The sequence below is a fragment of the Rutidosis leptorrhynchoides genome, chromosome 10 (genome assembly GCF_046630445.1).
Source record: "Rutidosis leptorrhynchoides isolate AG116_Rl617_1_P2 chromosome 10, CSIRO_AGI_Rlap_v1, whole genome shotgun sequence".
In the NCBI taxonomy this organism is placed as follows: domain Eukaryota; kingdom Viridiplantae; phylum Streptophyta; class Magnoliopsida; order Asterales; family Asteraceae; genus Rutidosis; species Rutidosis leptorrhynchoides.
The window spans coordinates 57066016-57079952 of record NC_092342.1 but is presented as its reverse complement, the minus strand read 5'-3'; positions in this window follow the sequence as shown (position 1 = coordinate 57079952).

Here is a 13937-nt window from a genome sequence, read left to right as displayed (position 1 = left end):
AATTACCAGAATATCCGAAAAAGACCGAATCATCAAGAAAATATCTTCTTGACATTTTTAGAGGTTAAATAGAATACAAGAGTCGTGTAACATGGCACATGATTACGGTATGGTCTGTGAATCGTCATGTTCTATTAGAAACTCAGCATGACTTACTGTAATATAATCACGTTGATCAAGTGCCATTATATTATATTAACTCATGCTTCAGTTCCTAACACTACTTCAAAAACATTCATAATTTAAACTCGGAGGTTTACAGAATATAGAAACTAAACAGTTTTCTTTATGATGTACTACAGATAACGCGAAGAGATAAATGATTTTAGATAAGACTAGTTATGCAAACATCTTCAGAAATATCGAGGGTATTTATAATGAAAGATATGATGATATCTTAGAATTTTTAATATCAGAGGATGATGAAGAATATTGTCCGTAAGGGTTTAGAGTCAGGAGCAAGGTATTCGTTAATGACTCCAATAGATACTGAATTATTTGGATTCTTTGAAGGCAGGTTTAGTCTTTGTGATTTGTCCACAGCCTCCTTCATAGTTTGCTCAATCCGTTTTCCAATTCCAAACTTTTTCTTTTTCCGAGCTTTGCCAACACACTATTCTTTATCATCAAACTTTTGATTGTTAAGGTCGTTTACAGTTTTTGCTGCTTCATCAGCATTTTTCAAAATTTCGAGAACGAGTTCGCGGTTTAGGGTATTTTTTAGAAACTTCACATTTGAAGTATGTAAGTCTTGGAGATAGACGTTATATGTATATATATATAACTGTTGGCGTAGAATTGCTGCGAAATTCGAGAATAATGATTCAAGCTTTTTGGTATGACAACTACCATTATAAAATGCAGATGAGTATATGATAGGGTTTCAATGAATAAATATAGTGATTTTTCGGAGAGGCTTAAAGATCAATGAAGTTATTGGTAAGTTTACTGCTAATGTGGCAAGATATAAAAGGTTCCCCGGTAATGATGACGAAGGGCAAACTTATATATCAAAGTTATAATAAGGCCTATTCGAATGAAAGGTCGATGTTGATTTGCTGGAGATATGACAAAATTGACTACTTTGGAGAGGGATTGTAAAGTTATTTTCGGTAATAACAATACCAAGAGATTATAGATGTGTTTTAAACTTCTACTTAGGTTCTAGGAGTTTTTCAGGTGCATAACTGTGGATAACATGTGATTGGATCATCATCTCGATTGTTTCTTAATTGAGATATTTTCAAGAATTATGCAGGGTTTGAACGCAGATTGTAATCGTTATTATTTTTCTGAGTTTTATGAATAGGAGTGATGTTCTAGCATAGTTTTGAAATCAAAGTACAGCTTTGAAAGATGTAGGGATTTAAGAGTGATGATATCGGTTATATCTCGACTTGGATTCTGATATGTTAAAATTAGAATATGTAATTGAATTTGAATGAGTATGGCTGTTTTGATTCCTATGAAAGTATATATCTCGTTATGAAAGTAGTGAGTATAGTTGATGATTTGTTGAATCAGAATCGAAGAATGTAACATATTAATTGTGAATTTATATATCTCTCGGGTATTACCTACCCGTTAAAATTTTCTTACCATTAACAGTTTGTACAAAAGAATTTTCTTAATTACAATCTTTATGAAAATATACCTACATATATATTTTCTTTAGATGTAATCATGGATTTAATGAGTTAACATAATATTAATCTCATCTGGTTTTCGATTAGGACTAGAACATATAATCTTTAAAACTTTTAGAAACTACATATTATATGCAGAATATTTCTTCGATGAGGTTATGAATCAATACTTCATCGTTTGTTGTTGTTGTTGGTATTCCTTGGTATCTACAGGGCGTATGACACTGGTGTTCGTGGGACGGATTGTAAAGTTGAGGTTTACGATGCGGTTATGGTTGGTGGTGGTAATGGTACTATTGGTGTTGTTGTCGATGGTACTGTTGATGCCGGCGATGCTGCTGGTGCTTGTAACCTTTGCACTATATTCTCCAAAGCCACTACCCGAGCGCGAAGCTTGTTGACTTCTTCTATTACACCGGGATGATTGTTGGTTCGGACGAGCGGATGAATAACATTCAGAATTTGAGATAGTATATTATCGTGACGAGATACTTTGGAAATGAGAGAGAAAATGGTGTCTCGAACAGGTTCGCCGGTAAGTGCTTCAGGTTCTTCGCCAAGAGGGAAATGTGGTGGATGGAAAGGATCACCTTCTTCTTATCTCCAATGACTAAGCAGGCTACAAACCCATCCCCAATTCATCCAGAACAGGTGATGGCTGATTGGTTAATCCATTCCGGTTACACTGTCTTCGGAGTTCAGGTGAATATCCATATCGAAATAGCTATCGGAGTTTAAGGAATTTGAACTAGATACGGGATCCATCTTGTATAATTAGGGAGATGATTTTTGATATGAAATAGATTATAGAATTTAGATTGGTACTCTTCAATACATAATTTACATATGTATATATAATACCAAAATTTCATAAATCACGGAGGAATTTTCGAAAGATGTCAAGCAAAGTTACAGTAACAGATATGCTAAGATATGAATTAGCAGATACGCTAAGATATGAATTTTGTCTATACACTATTCATGCAATCAATGCAGTAAGATGTGTCTAGACTTAAGAATGATAAGCAGGTATTTTTCGACAAGGAATGATAAGCAAAATTCGATAAAAACAGATACGGTCATAGTCCAGACTCACTAATGCATCCTAATAATTACCAGTTAAATAAACTAATGCAAATTCTGATTCCCTATGACCTCAAGCTTTGATACCAACTGTGACGATCCGTCCAAATCCATTTAGATGAATACATCATTCATCGATTTCACAGTGAGGTACTGACCTCTACATGATACGTTTTGTAAACATTGCATTCTTTTGAAAAGGCACACCATAATTGAATATCAAATTCTAAGGTTTTTGACGTTTGATAATTTATACATATAGACAATCACCGTAAATAATAGTTTACAATACTACATCCGTTGATAATACAGTCAAAATAAGATACATGGTGATGATTTTTTGAATGCAACGTTTTCTCGAATAAAGCATGTATGACTCCATGCACATAAATTGTATCACATATAAGCAAACAACGAAAGACTTCTAGGAACCTGAGAATAAACATGCTTAAAAGTGTCAACACAATGGTTGGTGAGTTCATAGCTTTAATGTTGTGCATAATCTGTATATAAAGGTGGATCACAAGATTTCAGTTGTTTCATCCGGAAAAATTTATCAAAATATTCTACAAGATTGAGCACTCTGGTAACTAAGCTTTAATGTTATAATAAGTACCCCTGTTTTAACATACATGCAACCAACATGTATAATACACGCAATCCAACGTGTACTAAACTCAAATAGCATACGTCTATTTTATAGTTCAGGCTAGGGTTTCTATACCTGGAACAGACGGGGATGTCAAGCCCTATGGATCCATATATAACTACTCGTGCCCACCAGTTCTTATAACCGGCAGTTACTAGTTACCAAAGCTAAGGGATTTTCGGTTCAAACTCAGTGTAGAATTAAGTATGTACTTGTATCCATTGTGTTTAAAATAAAGTGGATGTATTCTCAGCCCAAAAATATAGATTGCAAAAGCAATTAAAAAGGGAGCAAATGAAACTCACCTTAGCAACACATAAATTCATTCATCGAAATGTGACCGAAACTCGGAATGCAAAGTAACCATAGATCTCAACCTAGAGAATATATGTTGGTCAATAGATGTTTAACAAGCTAGGTCAGGTCATAGTGTATTACAACCCTAATGCTCGAGACCGTCATACAAAAGTTAACAAAAGTCATCTCAAAAGTCAACCTGACCCAATATGATCTTTAAATCTATACCTGTTTATTAACATAGTATAAGTCTTGATAATTGAACGAATTTATAGTTTATCAAACTCAAAATATTATTTATTTCAGGAGCTATATTATATTTGAATTATCATGGCAATCGAAAGTATTTTATTATTTCACATAGTTTTCCAATACTTGTAAAATCATATTATAGTATTTATAAAGCTTTAAAACATGATAAAACAGTCAACTATGACAATTGTTCAACAAGACGAGACGTGCCTTATATAGAAATTCCTTTACTCGATTAGTAATATTTGAAAATCCAATTTATCAATCTTATAAACAAGTTGTTTAAATATTAATTGCAGATTCAAAAGCAATTTCAATTAACGTCAAACATAATTTAGTTGGCCATATCTTTTAATCCGTTCATCGAAATCACGCGATTTCTAAATGTACAGTTATTAATTTTGAAGCGACCCGTCCTAATCTATAAGGACGAATACAATAACATATGGTTACATTGTGAGGTATTTGACATCTATATGATACATTTTACAAACATTGCATTCGTTTTTAAAAGACAACCTTTCATTACATCGAAAGTTGACAGGCATGCATACCATTTCATAATATATCCAAACTATAAATGACTTAATCTGTCATTTACTTAATAATAATCTTTATTGAACTCAGCGACTCGAATGCAACGTCTTTTGAAATATGCCATGAATGAATCCAAGTATTATCTTTAAAATGAGCAAATGCACAGCGGAAGATTTCCTTCAAACCTGAGAATAAACATGCTTTAAAGTGTCAACCAAAAGGTTGGTGAGTTCATTAGTTTATCATCAATATTCATTTCCATCATTTTTAATAGACCACAAGATTTTAATATTCATAACAATCTTACACTGGCAAGTGTATCAAAATCATTCATATGGAAGTTCACACCTGATAACCTATATTAACAAAAAGGCATCAAAAATATCCCCAAGGATAAACAGAACCACTCGTCTGTAGAGAATAGATTGACAGAACCACTCGTCTGTAGAGAACAGAACCACTCGTTTGTTAGAGAATTAATTTATCATTCGCTTCAATTAGTGGCAATTATAATAAACACTAATTCTTATGTTACCAAGCTAATAGAGGTAATATCCGGTATAATAATCCAACCATAGAATGTAGTTTCAAGTACTTGTGTCTATTTTGTAAAACATTATAAAAGCAGCGCATGTATTCTCAGCCCAAAAATATATATAAAAAGGGAGTAATGAAACTCACCATACTGTATTTTGTAGTAAAAATACATATGACGTCATTGAACAAGTGTAGGGTTGTCCTCGGATTCACGAACCTATATTAAGTATATATATTTATATGTTGGTCAATATCTGTCTAACAATTTAGGTCAAGTCGTAGTGTATCACAATCCTAATGCTCGAGATTATCATGCAAAAGTCAACAAAAGTCATCTAATCCAAAAGTGACTTTCAAAATTTATATATGTTTATTATATAATTATATTACCAGAGTATAAGTCTTGATAGATGAATAAATTGATTATTTATAAAACTCAAATTATCACATAACTGACTAGATTGTCGTATTTGGAAATTTTTAGATAAATCAATGTAACTAGTTTATATATATTTATTTGAAACCTATATGTTACTTTACTGAATTATATGTTATTTTAATAATTAAATAACTTATATTTATTCTACATATTTTAAGTAATTACTATTTATATAGAAAATATTTCTTAAATTATTTCATCATTTATTATAATGTATTTACGATAAAGAGATATGATAAAAAAAAAATTTATCTATTAAGTATTATAATTTGTATAACGTTTACATAATATCATTTTAATGATAAAAATATGGTGATATGTTGTAGTGACTAGTCCTAATCCGCCTGGACGAAGTCATCAACATTTGGTCCCATTGCGAGGTACTGACCTAAATATGCCATGTACGACTCCATGTAATATCTTTAAAATGAGCAAATGCACAGCGGAAGGTTTCTTTCATACCTGAGAATAAACATGCTTAAAAGTGTCAACCAAAAGGTTGGTGAGTTCATAGGTTTATCATAACAATCATTTCAATATCTTAATAGACCACAAGATTTTCATATACACAAACATTTTAATAAAAATATTCTAAGTGGTTGAGCACTTGGTAACCATACTTATCAATGTCGCATATTCCCTTTATTATGAAATCTCACTACACTATACCAAGAATAGTCACCGAAATAAAGTACTGTACAACCGTTGAATACTGGTCGTCCAGCCCGGTTGGGGTTGTCAAGCCCGATAGATCTATCAACAGGATTCGCGTTTACAATACCACATGTAAATAGTAGTTACCAAGCTATTAGGGAAGATATGCAGGGTGGTACAACTCAACGTATAATATATTTTAAGTACTTGTGTCTATTTCGTAAACATTTATAAAAGCAACGCATGTATTCTCAGCCCAAAAATATATATTGCAAAAGCAATTAAAAAGGGAGCAAATGAAACTCACGGTACAATATTTTGTAGTAAAAATATTCATACGACGATATTGAACAATGCAGGGTTGGCCTCGGATTCACGAACCTATATCAATTGTATATCTATTAAAACATATAATGGAGATCACATAATTTCATTTATTAATATATATTATTTATATATTTGTGGTTATCTGGAATTTATAATAAGTTCCTTTTAAAAACGTATACTTATATTATATCTTACAATACATGTTATATATAGTTATTCGTTAAAATGATAGTTTTGTTAATAATGATTTACTAATAATAATAATAATAATAATAATAATAACTTTATTAATAATGATAATAGTAATAATAAAAATGACAATGATAATCTTTAATAATAATAATAATAATAATAATAATAATAATAATAATAATAATAATAATAATAATAATAATAATAATAATAATAATAATAATAAGTTATTTCATTTTTATAATGAAAACAATAATATTGATAATAATACTTATATTCCTAAAAATGATATGATAATAATAATAATAATAATAATAATAATAATAATAATAATAATAATAATAATAATAATAATAATAATAATAATAATAATAATAATAATAATAATAATAATGGTAATAGTAATACTACCTCAAAGGAGTAACTCAAAAAAAATGCCCAAGCCCGGGTTTGAACCCGCGACGTCCCACTAACCCAAAATATCCTTAACCATTACGCTACGTGTTTCGATTTCTGAAATAACACCCAACTTAAATTGTTTTTAACTTTTATTTCTGCATCCTTCTTCTTCTTTAAAAAAAAAAAACAAAATGTCCGATCCCAGACTCGAACTCAAAACCTCTCGCTAACTTGAACACACTCTAAACCATTCCTCTATTTCCGATTTTCTGTAAATATATGAATCGAATATATATTTAACTTGTTTTATTCGGATTTCAAATTTCCTCATCTTCTTCAATCAATATAATATCACTTATCATCATTCATTCATCTTCCACGATTATCATAAACTACCATCATCATTTATCACTCGTTCATCTTACTAACAAGGAATCCGAAGTACAACTTCAAGTTTACAAATTCTTTACGGCTCCAATAAACAAATATTCATTGAATCTTGGCCCAAGAATCACAGCCCACCAAAAAAATACGGCCCAAGTACAAAAAGGGATCCCAACCCAACAATTTATGGCTCAAATAAAGAAACAGAAACAATTTCACTAAATTTATATGTATCTGTTAGTGGTACAGCGATGCACTTCTGTTTTTAATCAATATATTCGACAGATTTCCTTTACAGCTCATCTTATCTTATCATTATAACTAATATACCTTTCCATCATTTACCATATTTATTTCCATCATCGTTATCCATCAGAACCAGGAGCATAAATAAAACACAAGTTGTGGGTTTGTTTGATGGTTTTTGGGTTACGTAAAAGGAGCAGCAACAGTGGAATTCAAGGGTGGTTTCGAATGGTGTTTGAAGTTTGAAAAGAGCGACGGTTACAGTAGGTGAGCAGAAAAAGATGAACGGTAGTAATAGCTGAAACAGAAGACAGGATTTTTGAGAGAGAGAGAGAAAGAAAGAGAGAGAGATAGATACTAAGAGAGGGAGTAGCGGTGTGGGTGGTGGTTGAGGTAGTCATGAGTTGTGGTGATGGTTTCAAGATGAAGGGTGGAGGTCATGGATGTTAGGGTGGTGATAAAGTGGCGGTTTGGTGACCATGGTAAGAGATCGTTAGTAGGGTTCGTGTATAGGTAAAGATGACCATGAATACGTTTGGTCGCCACCATGACTCTATGTAACCTTTTTGATACTACTATGCCTTTGTGGACTTTATAATCTTGAATACTATATGAGGTATGTTTGTAGATTGACGAGTTGTGAAATGAACGATGTCATTTTGAGAAGATTGTTGGGTTGGTTTGTAAACAAATGAAGCACGAGGAGGAAAATGATAGATATTGTAAATCCAAGTCTCTAAAAAAATGTGTTTGATGGTGGTCGTGTAGGTGTAAATGAAACAAGATTAGAAGGCCAAGTGATGGTGGTTGTTTGGTTTCACAAGGAAGAAGGAGGGTGGCGGTGGACATAAAGAAGATGTATATGTGATGGTGTTCTCGGTTCTTCGCTATAACAGAAAAGGAAGATATATATATATATATATATATATATATATATATATATATATATATATATATATATATATATATATATATATATATATATATATATGATCAAACAAAGTTAGTCGACTTTTATAAATATCCAAATACGACCCCCTTTTTCCAATTTAACTTCTACCTTCACCATAAATCATGGCAATCAGGAGCAGGAAAATATTATAAGTAGAAAGTGACTTGGAACGGAATTTGTTCTTGTCTGATTGATTGGGTCGACAGTATCTCTTGAGCAAGAGGAACGAACCAAAAAATATATATATAGCTAATAGAGTCCTTGAACTGTATTTGGGATTTGTCTATGATTTTTATATAAATAAAATTAATAATTAATAAATATAAATTTTATTACTAATAATAATACTTTTAAAAATAATAGCAACAACAACAACAACAATAATAATAATAATAATAATAATAATAATAATAATAATAATAATAATAATAATAATAATAATAATAATAATAATAATAATAATAATAAGGACATTAATAATATTAATGTTGATAGTAATAATGATATTAATATAACAAATTATGCGTATCCAATTTCATATCTATATATTTAATAATACTAGTGTGACAACTATATTTTAACTTGTAATAAAATTTAATATGTTAATATTACATATTATTGATTATGTAATATTTAATAATTATTAATAACATATATTGAATATTTAATATTTATACCTTATATATATATATTCCAATATACCTATAATACTTAATATGTATAGAAATCATATATATTTATATATAGATTCATTTTAATACCAACCTTATCATGTCTTATATTATTTTACATAATTATTTCTAATAATAATTTCATACAATAAATTACTAACAGTTCAAGTTATTGTATAAATATATTTATTTATATATATACGTATCTATATATATTAAAATATATATGTATCTATTTACAAATAGTTGTTCGTGAACCGTCAGGAATAGTTGAAGGTCAATTGAATATGAAACAGTTCAAAATTTTTGAGATGCAACATAACGGACTTTGCTTATCATGTCAAAATTATGAAATCGTATCATGAGTTTGGTTCAAAATTAGTCGAAATTTTCCGGGTCATGACAGTACCTACCCGTTAAAGAAATTTCGTCCCGAAATTTGAGTGAGGTCGTCATGGCTAACAATAAAAAAGTTTTCATGACGAATATGAATAGATAATTAGAGTTTTATCATTATTGATTAATATAGATAAAACGATTCGATCATGTGAAGCGTACGAGTGAAGCTATCACAAAAGAGTGATAAGTTTTGTCTTAACTTTTGACGTAGTCATGGTGCATTTTCAGAATTCAAGGAATTTTAGAAAATCTTCGTAATCTATATAAAATTTGATTCTTCGGTAATTAAGGAAATTAGGATCCTTTTTAATTAAATGTGGTAATCTGTCTCGATTGCTACGTCTAGTATTTCACTATAAATTTACCTCTTCCGTTCCATTATTTTCATCATTCCTATACTTTCTTTCTTAATTCTTACTTCTAAAAGATTTTGAAAATGCTTCATCAAGTTCTAATCCTTGATATTTTCCTAGTTATAATTTTTGTCATCCTTCTTTTTAATCTTCCACTAGAAGAATCTGTTTACTTCTACTATTACCTTGGGGTGACACTATTCTTAATTCTACTGTGTCTTTATATTACTGTTCGTATTAATATCCATGATTTGTAATTCCTGTGTTGTTGTCAAGTTTTATATCTTCCCTTATGTTTCGGAGCTCTTTGCCTTTTTATTCTCTTCTCGACCTCTAGTAAAGCGAGTAATGGCCCAGAATTCGTAAGTATGGAGTTTTGAATGATTATAACATTCTAAGCACGAAGGAACGTATTCTCACGATTTGACTTGTCAAATTACCAGATTCACTAAGGATAGAACTATCAATAATGCATTTTATTGATATGTTCGAAGGTGAAACGGAATGTAGGAGTCGTGTAACATGGCACATGATGACGTTATGATTTGTGAATCATCATGTTTCATTAGAACTTTCAGCATGACTTACTGTAATATAATCACGTTGGCCAAGTGTCATTATATTATACTAACCCATGCTTCAATTCCCAACACTTCTCCACAATTCATTCATAATTCATACTTAGATTTTATAGAAGTTTCCAACATAATGGAATACAGAAAACACGAAGAGGTAGATAATTTTCGGATAAGAATATTTATGAAAATATCCTCAGAAATATCGAAGATATTTTATGATGATATTTTGGAATTTCTAAGTTCGAAGGTTGATAAAGAAAAATTTTCCGCAAGATTTTAACATGACTTTGGAGCAAGATATTCTCTAAAGATTTCATCGGATCCAGAATTACCTGGATTCTTTGAATATAGGGTTAAGTCCTTGTATTTATCCTTGGTCTCCTTCATGGTGTGCTCAATCCGATTTTTAGTACCAAATTTTCTATCGAGCGTTCCTAACACTTCCTTCTTTATCATCAACTTTTGGCCATTAAGACCATCTACAACATGCTGCTTCGTCAGCATTTTCAAAGTTAACGGATCTGGGTCATCGATTTTCAAACCGAGGTGGTTTCAGGAGAATTGTGTTTTTAGATAATTAAACGCTGATGGTAATATGGTGGAATATAAAAAGTTTCCCAGTAACAATAAAGAGTACGCATATATATCAAGGTTATAATAAGGTTATTTCAGATGAAAAGTCGGAGTTGACTTGCTGGAGCTGTGACAAAATTTGCTACTTTGAAAGGGATTACCAAATTATTTTGGGTAATAATAACACTAAAGGAATTAGCACAGCTACGTGTTAAATGTTTACTCAGTTTTTGAGGGTTTTTCAGGTGCATAACTATATGCATCAATCTTTTCTTTCGTAGATGAAGTGCGGCTGGTTCATCCTCTCGATCGAAGTGTTTTCAATAATTATGAAAGATTTGAACATGGATTGGAATCGTCAAGATTCAAATGAGGTTTAAGATAAAATCAAGTGGCAAACTTGAAGAATTGTTTAGTTTCATATGTTATAATTAATATTTTAATTCATTTTTAATTGTCCAATGTTGATAGTCACATAATCGGTTTATATATATAAAATTTTAGAATTATCCAACGACGTATTGTATACGTATTGTCTTTGCATCAATCCAGAGATGTATTGTATACGTATTGTCTTAGAATTAACTAAGACGCATTGTGTACGTGTTGTCTTAGGATTTATCAAAACGTATTATATACTTATTGTGTTAGGACATACCAAGAATATTATTATACATATATACAATTACAGAATTCGTGTACATGTCTCAGACTCGATCACAACTCAAAGTATATATATTATTATAGAATCAACCTCAACCCTGTATAGCGAACTCGAGCATTACATCATATAGAGTGTCTATGGTTATTCCAAATAATATATATACATGCGTCGATATGATATGTCAAAACTTTGTATACGTGTCTCGATTTTTAAAGTGCGTAAAATAAATAACAGAAATTAAATGACAATAAATAAAATTGTGAGAATATAAATTGCGATAATTAAATTGCGATAAATAAAATGTAACCAGTTAGCTAGGAACAGTTAGCGTGGATTCTTAACAAAATTCTTTATAATTAATTTGTTTGTTTCTAATAAATTTTATTTTGTCTAATGTTTTCTTCATTATGCCACTTGTTGAATTCTGATAGGTCAAAATCCAAATATGAAATTGAAGTTGAATAAAAATAGTTGTTCTTTGGTGAATGGATACGTATATGTGCAGATTTGAGCAGTATTGTGAATGACTGCTGAATCAAAACTGAAGAGTGTACAGTGTAACTTATTAATGTGTAATCTAAATATTTCTCGGGTATTACCTACTCGTTAAAATATTTTCACGATTAACAGTTTGTACAAAAGAATTTTTAATTACAATCTTTATGAAAATGTACTTACATATATATTTTCTTCAGATGTAATCATGGATTTAATGAGTTAATATGATATTAATCTCATTTGATTTATCGTTAGAACCAGAATACATAATCTCCAAGACATTAGAAATTATATAATCGTCATGTAGAACAAAGATAAATGATGTAAAACGATTCGTAGAACGATGATTATGCTCGAGGTACATAATGAGATGTTGAGGTGTGTGATGTTGAAACTTGGGTTGTTGGTGGTTCTGGTATTGATGTTGGCGGTATTGTTGGTGCCGGTGATGTTGCTGAAGCTGGTACATTTTGCACCATATTTTTCAAGGCTACAACTCGGGCGCGAAGCTCGTTGACTCATTACTCCGGGATGATTGTGGGTAGGAACGAGCGAATGAATTAGGTTTAGAATTTTAGATAGAATATAATCGTGGCGAGATATTCAGGAAATGAGGATGAAAATGGTGTTTTGGACAAGTTCGTTGGTGAGTGCTTCAAGTTCTTCGTCAAGAGGTGAATTCGTTGACGGAAAGGATCGCCTTCTTCGCTTCTCCATTGATTAAGTCGACTTTGAACCCATCATATGAATTAGGGATGGCTGATTGATTGATTCATTCTGGTGATGCTGCTTTCGGAGCTGGAGTGGGACCTCATATCGGAATCCGAGGGACTTGAACTAGTTGTGAGTTCCATTTCGTACGATTGAATAAAGGATTTTTCGATATGAAATGATTTTCGGATATCGGATGATATTCTAATTACATAGAATACCTATATTTAGTATAGAAGATCCCGTAGATTACAGAGGGAATTAAGGAAACGTGTTAAGCAAAGTTTACAGTAACTAATACGCTAGGATATGAATTTATCTATACACTATCTATCCAATAAGTACAGGAAGTCGTGTCTAGACTTAAGAATAATAAGCAGGTAATTTTCCACTAGGAATGATAAACAATACTTATAATATGCAGCTAAGGTCGAAGTCCAGACTCGCTAATGCATCCTAACAACTATCAGTTAGACACACTAACGCAAGACCTGGTTCGCTAGGACCAACGCTCTGATACCACCTGTAGTGACCCGTCCTAATCCACCTGGACGAAGTCATCAACATTTGGTCCCATTGCGAGGTACTGAGCTAAATGTGCCATGTACGACTCCATGTAATATCTTTAAAATGAGCAAATGCACAGCGGAAGGTTTCTTTCATACCTGAGAATAAACATGCTTAAAAGTGTCAACCAAAAGGTTGGTGAGTTCATAGGTTTATCATAACAATCATTTCAATATCTTAATAGACCACAAGATTTTCATATACACAAACGTTTTAATAAAAGTATTCTAAGTGGTTGAGCACTTGGTAACCATACTTAACATTTAATCAATGTCGCATATTCCCTTTATTATGAAATCTCACTACACTGTACCAAGAGTAGTTATAAC